The 12784-nt window shown below is 45.5% G+C and overlaps 1 protein-coding gene across 1 annotated transcript in view; it reads right to left on the bottom strand.

Moving 5' to 3' along the window:
* LOC138283226 (gonadotropin-releasing hormone II receptor-like) overlaps positions 1 to 12784 on the bottom strand; it is a 216523-nt gene that overhangs the window by 47540 nt on the left and 156199 nt on the right. The gene's annotated exons all lie outside the window — the stretch shown is intronic.

Here is a 12784-nt window from a genome sequence, read left to right as displayed (position 1 = left end):
GGTCACTAGAATGTTAGTGACAATTTGAAAGAAATGAGAGAGCATAACCACTGAGGTTCTGGTTAGCAGAGCCTCAGTGAGACAGTTAGGCACCACACAGGGAACACATACATATAGGCCACAAACTTATGAGCACTGGGGTCCTGACTAGCAGGGTCCCAGTGACACATAACAATCATACTGAAAACATAGGGTTTTCACTATGAGCACTGGGCCCTGGCTAGCAGGATCCCAGTGAGACAGTGAAAACAACCTGACATACACTCACAAACAGGCCAAAAGTGGGGGTAACAAGGCTAGAAAGAGGCTACTTTCTCACAGGGTGGAGTTAGCAAGGCGCCACGAGGAGGAATACTTTTATTCCTTCTCTTTTTTTGCTTTTTCTATACGTGCTGTATTCTTCAGCACGCATAGAAAGAGCAAAATGCCAGACATGATTGTTTATCTGTGGGAAAGGATAAACAATCACACCCCTCAACGCAAACGCTTGCGTTGGCAGCTAAATTTAGCGCTAGCGCAGGGGACAACACAGGGGTGCGCTATATTCAATTAAATACGGCGCATCCCTGCATTGTGATAATGATGGAGTGTGGCACTGCCAATTTTGGCACAGTGTTGCGCTCAATCATTTTCCTATAAATAAATATGGGCCTTTATGTACAGGACAACTGCCCATAATGCACATGTGATTGAGTCCCTGTGCAATATGGCACTGACCCTAGTGCTTAATTTGAGCTGGTGGCTTCCGGTGCGGGGCACCAGCACCTATTTTATAAGGCTGTCACTTAGTTTTCTGCATCAGGTAATTTACTGCTAGCAAAAGACACATATGGGAAAGGCGGAGGAAGACGAAAATGAGAAAGCGTCACAAATGGTGACAGCATAAAGCTGCAAAAGTGAGCTGATGGGGCAGGGAGTGGCTGTAAATGGATTAACGAGGCCCAATATGGCTTCAGCATTACGCTGCCTCAACATTCAATGCTCGCACATTTAAATGCAGTAGCCGCGTGTTTCAAAGGAGAGCTTTGGGCACTGGCACATTTTCATTTACAAATTAAGCACTGAGACCCTTTGTTATATGCATGTTACTGACTGAGCCCCTGTAGACTATAAGGAAGCACGTCACCCGACTGTATCAAATTGATCCCATTACAAGTAAGGGGCTACATCTGTGGCGTGCTTGCCCGTACTGTTTTATTCTGCACACATTAAATATCTAGGGCCAGATTTAATGGGAAATGACGGTGCACGGAGCTGAGATGCAACACCTATTTACTAGAATACGGTACACCCCTGTGTTTCCACCTGCGCGTGCCCTAAATTTGCTGCTGTGCACCAACACAGCCACCCTTGCACCACAGTGCAAGGATGGCTGTGTTGAGGGGGAGATTGCTTTTGTGCAGGAAGGAACACCTTTTTGCTCAAAAACAATCTTAAATGGCAATTTGCTCTTTCTGAAGAGCAAAAAACTAGGAGAAATTAAAGCATTTCTTCTCGTTGTGCCACTCTAACACTACCCCTGGGGAGGTGTTAGATTTTGGCACTGCCTCAGGTTTACAAAAACTCGTAAATCTGAGGCAGTGTCAAAATGCAATGGGTGTGGCTGTGGCACACCCACAGCCACACCCATTGCACGCCCCTTCCAATGAAGGGGTCGTATTCACAAGGTGGCGTTAAGCCACAAAAAGTGGTTTAACATCACCTTGTAAATATGGAGCAGGGGATAGCGCCACCGGAGCGTCACAAAAAGTGATGTTCCCCGGGCACTAGCGGCTCTTAAATATGCTCCCTACTGTTTATGTGTAGAGGGTTATCAGGGTTATAGGCAGGGCCAATGGAATTAAGCACCGGGGGGACCAGATTATCTGGCAGGGTTGACTTAATTATGCATCAAGAAAAGGCAAATTATGTGGGATAATATGGCACATTTTGTGATGGTATTAATTCATTACTTTCTCATTTTTACGCTGGATAACACTGCCTAGGTAGCACATCATCAGTACCAGTTTAACACCCAAATATAGCAATAAGCAACAGAAAATTGACCAGTTAACATTTGCACAAGGGCCTTTCAATGCACGGCAACATGTGTCGCCACATTTTTAGTAACGTTTGAATTGTTTGACCTAGAAACAACTTTTTTTTAAAAAATCTGCAGATTATGCAGCAAATGATCGATTATGTGGCAAATGCAATAAATCTATAAGTAAACAAAAAAAATTGCGGCCACACAATCGCATAATTTCAGTGGTCCTGGCTATAGGAGAGCATTCAATTAACTAAGAAAGTAAATCTCAATCAAGTTACCTATTCCGCAGACTCTGCTGCATCAAGATTCTACTGGTTCTTTGTATATGTCACTTCCGGCTTTCTTCTAGCAGATTATGTATATCCTTGCTGATACAACGATGTTATTTAGTAACCAAAGAGTACTTTGATTACTCGATTTCCTTTTTAGGGTCGAGCTTGCGTCGCACGCGCTTGCGAGACACTTTAGGAGTCAGAAAAGGGCTCGGAGCGCCGTTCACATCACGTCAGATGTCTTGCATTGGTTCATGGGCTTGCCTGTTGAAAAATGCTTGCTTTCATTAGTGGAAGGCATGCATGCGTCATGCCTTTTCCGGTGGTTAGCCCTCCTCGAGCGCAGCAACCAAGTACTGAAAACATGCGAGGCTCGCTGTTTCCTGCCTGGTTTGTGGACTACTTTTCCCGCCGGTTTACCCCTGGCCCAAGGAATCCGCCATGGCGGCGCTGCTTGCAGCACCGCCATGGGGATTCCGACCCCCTTCCCGCCATCCTGGTGGATGGCGGGAACGGGTGTCGTGGGGCCCCTGCACTGCCCATGCCACTAGCATGGGCAGTGCAGGGGCCCCCTCACAGGGCCCCATAATGATTTTCAGTGTCTGCAAAGCAGACACTGAAAATCGCGACGGGTGCCACTGCACCCGTCGCACACCAGCAACTCCGCCGGCTCCATTCGGAGCCGGCTTCATCGTTGCTGGGGCTTTCCCGCTGGGCCGGCGGGCGGCCTTTTGGCGGTCGCCCGCCGGCCCAGCGGGAAAGCCAGAATGGCCGCCACGGTCTTTTGACCGCGGTGCGGTCATTCGGCGGTAACCGCATGGCGGCCGGCTACCGCCGCCCGCCGCGGTTGGAATGACCGCCTAAGTGCCTTAAATTGATGGGCTAAGTGTCATTCTCATGTTGTGAGCCCATCTTAGAGATCCTCCTCTGAAGTTTCATAAATTTGTGGATTTTCACCATACACATAATTTGCAACATTTCCAGATTTCCTGTGCCCAAGCAAAGGTTTTTATCTATTAGGCAATTTAATTTTCACTTTAATAGAACCAGGCCAAGCCAAGCTAAAACACAGAGACTCAAAGAGTGTGATTTGCATTCCTCACATACTTGCATCGTAATTTCATGGTGAAAGTTTACATTTCTCTGAAAATTTCAACCCGCAGTGGCATTGTGAAGAAAGTTAACACTTAGGGCCTGATTACAATCTTGACAGTAGCTGTTACTCACAAAGGTGATAGATATCCCATCTGCTGTATTATGATCCCATTATATCCAATGGAGATCATAAATCAGCAGACGAATATCAGTTACATTTGTGACGGAGGATTACATCCGCCAAGATCGTAATCAGGCCCTTAGTTCCTCATTGTGAGTGTGGTAATCCTAGATCTGATGTTACTGATACTGGGGGCATTGATTATACTGGATCTCAATATGGGGGTTAATTCCCATATATCCATATGGAATGGGTAATAACATGCAAGACTTGTTGTTTCCACACAGGTTATCTCATGTGATTCCCAGCAATTTAACAAAGACAAAGGACCTTACTTAGAGATGAGAGGATGCAGGGCATCTGTCCAAAGTTGGCAGTTGTACCATTCAACGTATTAAGAGTGCATTTATGTTAATGGCACTAGAAATGCAGAAGACAAAACACAGGCCACTTTTTTAGGTCACAGCCTGCCACCCAGGGCTGCTGATTAGGTACACAAAAGACATCTTGGGGAGTTTCAGAAAGTTGAACTGGGAATGCATTTTGCCTGCTGCTTGACATTGACTTTGAGGTTTGCAACTCACGTTTTCATGCTTTTCATTTACTGGCTTAGGGGTCTCCAGGTTCATTTCCTCTCTCCCATTCCAAAATCTTAATTATAGTCTCTTTCTGAGAGTGCCCTTTCTATAAACAGGCTTCTAAATAATGCTCTTATCGCCCCACGTTTGCTGTGCAATCAAAGACAGAGATCAAATTTCAAGCTGTGTCTTTGGTGTTTAGTTTGTTTTAGGCTGACTTCAAAGTGAGATCAGGAAAAAGGAATGCAGATTGCTTGCCCAATGGATGAGGGGCGTCACAGTTCTCTTATTGGCTTTTTCATTAGATAAGTACTCGTGGTCCTGGGCAAATCGCTTTTATCCGTCATCTGGTTTATTTATTCTTGTTAATCTTATTCTAGCCAGTCTCCGAGGTTGCTTTTACAGCATTTGCTCTGTGTAGTTTTTTTTGTTATCGTTTCTGTGTCATAACATCGTATCACATTCATGGTAAGTGGTGTTGTCCCTCAGATAGAGATTCAAGTGATTCTTTTCTTAAGTAGACCTTGTTCTTTGGGACTCAGTGACTCGCCATATGTTGCATGCTACGTTATGTGGTAGGATGACCACGTTTTTCAAACCCTTCAGTTAAAACCTTGACATTTGTGAGTACTGCATAGTGATGTAGAAATAGCCATCTAGCGCCTCAGAGTAACCAAAGTCGTTGCAGCACATGGTAAGACTTGAAGGTATTGCAGCACTTTACATTATCACAAGTTACATTACACAAGATCACTTTCATTGTTTTATAGGCACATCTCTTGGCCAAGATCCCATTATTCAATGACTACGCTCCTCTTTCCTGATCCTATTCCTCTGTGCCTATGCACCGCAGCACACATAATGGATTTGGTTGCAGTGTTTTCAAATATTATAATAAATAGCCTATGGCAGTACTACTGAGACAGTGTCTTAAATAACACATTTTGGTGACCATCAATTATGTGCCAGAATGAAACAGGACATGTCACTTGGCTGAGAGTAAACAGTGTGCCTTTCTCTGCCAGGAGCGAGGGCAGCCACACCCCTCCCACTTCAAGCAAATCTCCAAGTGTTTTCAGTGCTGTGTGAAAGGCTGTGCAATGCTTTATTTAACAGGTGCTTCTACAGAAAACGGACATGGAGATGATTGAGGCCCTGTTAGCAACTCTGGTATGTAAAGCTTCAGAGTGGAAAAAAACCTATTTTCTGCTTTTATTACTAAAAGCAAGGACAGCCACAAATGACCGCACTGGCCACGTGCAGCTCTCCAACCCAGCTCACTTTGTGAGAGACCGTAGAGAAGGGTGACAGTTCTGTGTACACTTCCAGTGAACTGCCATAAGCGTCAAAGAAGCCTATACGTTTCTTACAGTCTTTAGCACTGAGGCTCTGTCAATCGCTAAGCCAGCAGGATAAACCACTTAGTTAAATGCTCGCCGATGAAACAAGAGGTGATTTGCAACTCAAAAGTAGGCAGCACTAACTAAAAACGAGTTGTTATTGTAAAGATAACAGATTACATTCTAGCCCAGACTGGTTAAGTAATTTCCTTTCCCTTTTCTGGTTGACAGAACACCCCTTCCCACTGGCATTGATGTCTCGTGATAAAACCTACCCATAACCAGGGCCACTAGAATTATGTGATTGGTGTGGGTGCAGTCTTTTTTGCATGATTATAGATTTGTCGCATAGTCCATCATCTGCTGCAAATTCTATTGCTTTTAAGAAAAAAATGATTTCCAGCTCAAATGGTTCAAAATTTACTAAAAACGCAGCTGCATGTGTTGCCGCGCAGTGGAATGCCCTTTGCAAACGCTGACTGGCCAGATTTTCGCTACCTATTGCTATATTTGGGAGTTACACTGGTACTACTATGTTATAAGTAATGCCCAGAAGTTTAAACAAGCGTAAAAATAATTATTACTATCAGAAAATGTGGCACATTACACCACATAATTTGCCTTTTCTTTTGGCATAATTTACTCAAACCTGTCGCATAATTTTGCCTCCCCTGCTGCATAATTCACTTGGCCCTTCCCATAACACTGTGGATTTAAAACGCTCACCTTCAGCCTGGGCTATCCTTTTATTCCATAAGTTCAATTGTCTCAGACTTGTGTCGTTTACAGGCCTCGGTGCTGGAACCATTTTTAGAATGGGGGTGCTGGCTGTCAACATTACCCGATTTAAGTTCCTTGATTGATATTTGTATTTTACTTTGCAAAGCAAGCACTTTAGTATACAGGGAGTGCAGAATTATTAGGCAAATGAGTATTTTGACCACATCATCCTCTTTATGCATGTTGTCTTACTCCAAGCTGTATAGGCTCGAAAGCCTACTACCAATTAAGCATATTAGGTGATGTGCATCTCTGTAATGAGAAGGGGTGTGGTCTAATGACATCAACACCCTATATCAGGTGTGCATAATTATTAGGCAACTTCCTTTCCTTTGGCAAAATGGGTCAAAAGAAGGACTTGACAGGCTCAGAAAAGTCAAAAATAGTGAGATATCTTGCAGAGGGATGCAGCACTCTTAAAATTGCAAAGCTTCTGAAGCGTGATCATCGAACAATCAAGCGTTTCATTCAAAATAGTCAACAGGGTCGCAAGAAGCGTGTGGAAAAACCAAGGCGCAAAATAACTGCCCATGAACTGAGAAAAGTCAAGCGTGCAGCTGCCACGATGCCACTTGCCACCAGTTTGGCCATATTTCAGAGCTGCAACATCACTGGAGTGCCCAAAAGCACAAGGTGTGCAATACTCAGAGACATGGCCAAGGTAAGAAAGGCTGAAAGACGACCACCACTGAACAAGACACACAAGCTGAAACGTCAAGACTGGGCCAAGAAATATCTCAAGACTGATTTTTCTAAGGTTTTATGGACTGATGAAATGAGAGTGAGTCTTGATGGGCCAGATGGATGGGCCCGTGGCTGGATTGGTAAAGGGCAGAGAGCTCCAGTCCGACTCAGACGCCAGCAAGGTGGAGGTGGAGTACTGGTTTGGGCTGGTATCATCAAAGATGAGCTTGTGGGGCCTTTTCGGGTTGAGGATGGAGTCAAGCTCAACTCCCAGTCCTACTGCCAGTTCCTGGAAGACACCTTCTTCAAGCAGTGGTACAGGAAGAAGTCTGCATCCTTCAAGAAAAACATGGTTTTCATGCAGGACAATGCTCCATCACACGCGTCCAAGTACTCCACAGCGTGGCTGGCAAGAAAGGGTATAAAAGAAGGAAATCTAATGACATGGCCTCCTTGTTCACCTGATCTGAACCCCATTGAGAACCTGTGGTCCATCATCAAATGTGAGATTTACAAGGAGGGAAAACAGTACACCTCTCTGAACAGCGTCTGGGAGGCTGTGGTTGCTGCTGCACGCAATGTTGATGGTGAACAGATCAAAACACTGACAGAATCCATGGATGGCAGGCTTTTGAGTGTCCTTGCAAAGAAAGGTGGCTATATTGGTCACTGATTTGTTTTTGTTTTGTTTTTGAATGTCAGAAATGTATATTTGTGAATGTTGAGATGTTATATTGGTTTCACTGGTAATAATAAATAATTGAAATGGGTATATATTTTTTTTTGTTAAGTTGCCTAATAATTATGCACAGTAATAGTCACCTGCACACACAGATATCCCCCTAACATAGCTAAAACTAAAAACAAACTAAAAACTACTTCCAAAAATATTCAGCTTTGATATTAATGAGTTTTTGGGGTTCATTGAGAACATGGTTGTTGTTCAATAATAATATTAATCCTCAAAAATACAACTTGCCTAATAATTCTGCACTCCCTGTACATATTAGAAAACATCTGGATCCTGTGGCCTTCTCCTTCAAGCTGTATCACAGTAAGAATATCAGTCACTAGTTAAAGTTACAAAATATCCTAAACATGCGTTCAGAGAAAGGGATAGTACACACAGCTCCCTATGTGAAACAAGCATTGACAAAGCCAATAGGTCTTGTCTGTTTGAAATCTATTGACTTTGTCATTAGTTTTTTATTTTAGCCATGTTGGACAACAGCACAGCTGCTGTACAGCAAGGCTAAAAGTAAAGTAAGTGAAAGTAAAAAAAACACAAGTGCTAAGACAGAGTCAACACTGGCCGCACCATAGCACTTTTTTTCCACTTTCAGTCATGCTCTATAGCAGCCACGCAGTTGTACAACATGGCTTACAACATTGAAAAGCCAAATAGTAGAGCTATTTAGCTTTGTCAGTGTTTTCTTTCCCAAGTTGTACAGCTGTCAGGCTTTTGTGCAGCATGGTTGAAAGTAAAAACAGCACTATTACACAACCAGTGTGATCGCATCAGAGCTCTTTTTTTGTCATGCTGCACTACTGTACAACACGACTAAACATTGACAAAGCCAATGGGTCTTGCATAGGCAAGACCCATTGGCTTTGCCAATGCTTACTGGTAGATGTTCCCAGTCAGCCAAACTTTAAATAAGGCTCAAAGTCCTCTTGATATGCCCTGGAGGATTTGTCTCCAGTGAACCAGTTTTGGTGGGTCTGTGGACGAATGCATACGCTGCAGGGATTTGTGTTGACCTCATGGTCACAAGGATTGAATCCCAATGGGCCCGTTCAGCTTTTCATCCTTCTCAAGTTTGAAAAAATGAGTACCATTGACTTGGCTATTAAAAACATCTATTATTACAACACCAAGATACACAGGTTATGTTACATTGACACACCTGTGAATACTGGGTACAGTAAAATTATACCACATATAATTCCTTTTTGGCCAAAAACTAGAGTTTGTACCCAAAACAGAAGTACTGGGATACTTGTAATGAGGCTTTGCTTTTTCCTGTGAAGAATATCTTCTATACACTCATTTTGTAGTATTAATTTTGTAGTATTAATTAAGTATACATCTGACATAAATTATAGCAAAAGTCATGATTTGCACACAAATATTCCGGAGAGTCCATGATGCCAGTTTTTAAAGATAGATGAGCCACAAAATGGTAGAAATGTAATAAGTCCGATGTCTATGCCATACATACTGTTTACTTGGGGCTTAAGTGACCTGCACATATATCCATGTAGAAGAACTAACCAAAATGCTTTCATGTGTAAAGTGGAGATCAGAAAATATATGCAAATGTAATTATAATCAAATCGTATTGCTATATTCTATATCAAGACATGACTTGCAATGTTTAGATGCCTACGTTTTTAATTGACAAGTAATTAAAAAATGATGCTAATGTGTCTGAAACTATTCTTTAACGTCAAGTATCGTAATATTGCAAAAGGGATGGAGACAAAAGGAGTGGTCAGCGTTCTAGAAAGAACAAAATTTGAATCAAAACTAGAATCACAACTGTAAATGATTTGCCCCTCACTGATATCATGTTCCGAATATAACAAGTAGCGTCCTGCGTCACCAGGAATGTTATATAAACGTGCGGAAAAGTAAAATGTGAAAAGAAAACATGCTGTGAAGAACAAATGTATAATAAATTGTGTTATATACCACATTAAGTTGTATAAAAATTAAGAAACACTGATATTTTCACTTGGGGGCGGAGCCTAGCTGGCTAAGATGGCGGCATGCGTAATCTCAGAGCTCCAGTTCAGCCCGACAAACATCCTGGTATAGGCCCGGTGCCTGGGACTCCCACTGCCTGGAAACAGTGTTGGGGGTTCGCCTGTGTGTCGAGTGCGGGCCTGTCGACCGGCAGAATCCTGAGATGCTGAGGCCCACCTGGGTGACTGGCGTGGCCTGCGCCGGAGCCTCTCGGCGGTGGCGTCTGGGCCTCAATGCTCGGTGCGCTGGTGAACAACTTGGGGTATGACCTGGCTGCCGCCTGCCACGTGGGATGCGGCTGTGAGCCTCCATCAGAGTGAAAAGACCTTCCGAGCCTGCCAGGGGGTCGTGTGACCGGGAGGAGCGACCGCAATTTCTTAGGGAGGTTGGTGAAGGTGTGCGGGGCATGCATGCAGTTCCCCTGAGCGGTGACACAAATGGAGGACTAATGTCGTGGTGGGGACCTGCGGGCCCTGCTCATGGCTCTGGAAGGCGAGGGCCCTACAGAGGGATCCTGCAGAAGGAAGAAGGTCCATTCCAGAGGGAGGCCGAGTGCTGACAACAAACGCATGCAGTTTGGTCTTCCCCAGGCACACCCAGTTTGGGGTGGTATTGAAGGGGACTCCTGCTGTGGTTGGACTGAGAACGAGCTTGAACTCCTTCACCACATGAGGCACAGTGAGATGGCTGCATCCCACGGTCATAGCCAGACCTGTTCCTAGGGGACCACAGATGGTTACTGGATGGTAACGGTGTGTGCCAGACCAGATTTCCGGCACTATCCAGTGGGGCACACTGAAACCCAGGCTCACTGTTCTGTGCCACCAGCATGTACTATATAAAGGCCAGTTTGAGTGCACTACTGTGTTATTACTTGTCTATATCTGTACACCTGTGTGATGCCCCTGTGATGGATGGTGGAGCAACTGTGATGGATGGTGGAGCAAATGCACTTCAGAGGATTTGCCTGGCATCTTGCAGTGGGTTGAAGGGATGCCTAGTCGATTATGTCCCGACAGTGCTCAACTCAATGACATAGACCCCAATTTTTGGCCCAATCAGGCAACTTTCCTGCAGCGCCTAGCACCACAGGTGACACATAGGATCGGAAGGAACGAAAGTTAGTGATGAGGGACTGCTCTCAAGGATCTCGTACCTGATCCCAGGCACGACTGGTGCATGTTGACCATGGCTAAACCCTGACCCAAATCACAGGGACTGCATTTGCCTGGCTCATGCCTGATCACCCACAGATGGAAGCGGAAGCGGGCAAGGAGTCCACACTCATCCAACATGCAAGACGCCCTCAGTAGGATCATAGGGGCAATTGAGGACACCAAAATGACCTTGAGCCAAGAAATCGGCAAAGATTCCACTGAATTAAGCCATCTGCGTACAGACCACCAAAACTATCTGATAGGGTAACGGATGCTGAAGCGGTGCTGCAGGAGCTACAGCCAGCTCACCAAACAATGAAGTCCCAAATTATTCAACTTACTGAGCGAAACCAAAGACTTGAAAACTGAGCCAAAGATGCAGAGAGCCGATGCAGGCGCAACAATGTGCACATTGTTAGGCTCCTGGAAGGAGTGGAAGGGTCGGATGCAGTGATCTTCCTGGAGCCCTGGCTGCGATCGCTCATGGATACGCAGCCCCTTACACTGTTCTTTGCACTAGAGAGGGCACACTGTGTCCTGGCCCGCCTGCCAGCACCAGGGAGGCCACATAGGCCGATGGTGGCTAAACTGCACTACAGGGACCGTGATCTGCTGCTGCAGAAAGCATGCAAAGTGGGCCCGTTTGAAATCGGTGGTGGACGGGCTACCTTGTTCCTAGATTTCACTGCAGCGGTCCCAGCCAGACATGCTACCTTCATGGTTGTGAATCGAGCTCTACATGAAAAATTAATCAGGTACTCCTTGATATTTCCCTCTAAATTGAAGATCATGATGGAAGGTCACACCCACGTCTTTCAAGAACCGGATGAAGCATGGGCATGGTTTGAGACCTATCGAGCAGGAACCAAGTGCACGCAGTGGGATGAGCCTAAAATGCCCCATGCTGTGGTAAGCGGAGGCGCCCACAAGACCTTTAAAAAACCACCCGGATGACGAAACCCATGCAGCAGCAGACATGCCAGGGAAAGATGGCGGCCCTGCAGGCGGCATCTCTGGCAGAAGTGGGCCTCTTGGACAAATATCTCAGAGCTTAGCTGGATCCCCTTGGATGCAGGAGAGTCCACTGAAACTGACTCTGTTGTTGGCGTGATGGAGGGGCTCCCCCACGTGACACCCCAAACAGCAGAAGACATTGCTTAACGTGCATTGGCCCCACCGTCGTCTAGGGTTGGCTGCTGGACAAATGATGCAGGCCGACCCGCTCACTGGAAAGCGACCCCAAAGTTCTTGAAGGCCACCCTCAATCACCCACTGGTTACTCGAGCTGGATGATGACAATGGATATTTACATACTGGTTTATATGGTTTGGGTGTCCAGCTGCTGCTCTGCTGTTCTTGTGGAGGGGAATTGGGGCTTGATTGTTTCTAATGTTTCTGGTGCACTCACTGGACGATATGTCTGTCGCACATTTCACTCTTAAAATAATGTCCTGAGACATCAGGGGCCTGGGTTCTGTGGCCAAACAACATAAAATTCTATCTTACATAAAACGCAGAGGGATACATTTTGCCATGCTGCAGGAATCACACCTCACCCAAGTGAAAGTCTAACGTCTTCGCAGGCATTGGCGGGGAAGTTGTATGCAACTACATACACTGCTTTTGCAAGAAGGGCGGCAGCCGGGGTGCGACCAGGGGTACCCTTTGAGGCCTCCTCTGTAGATGTGGACAAAGAAGGCCGTTATGTACTGATGGAGGGACGTTTCCACAGCAAACCCTTAGTACTGGGAAGTATATATGCCCCTACCCATGACCAGATCCCTTTTCTGCACTCCGTGCCCCCCTGTTTAGCACGATTCACTGATATCCCATTCCTCATAGGAGGAGACTTTAATGGTGTCCTGGACCCCCTTTTGGACCGCTCAACCCCACCGTTGCGAGGCACGGAAACAACTAGGGTGGTGACTGGTACGGCAACCTGGATATCCCAATGGGGCATGGTGGACATATGGCACCTT

Source organism: Pleurodeles waltl, chromosome 3_1, assembly GCF_031143425.1.
Source record: "Pleurodeles waltl isolate 20211129_DDA chromosome 3_1, aPleWal1.hap1.20221129, whole genome shotgun sequence".
Lineage (NCBI taxonomy): Eukaryota > Metazoa > Chordata > Amphibia > Caudata > Salamandridae > Pleurodeles > Pleurodeles waltl.
The sequence above is the reverse complement of the archived record's forward strand: the minus strand, read 5'-3'. Positions and strand labels throughout refer to the sequence as shown.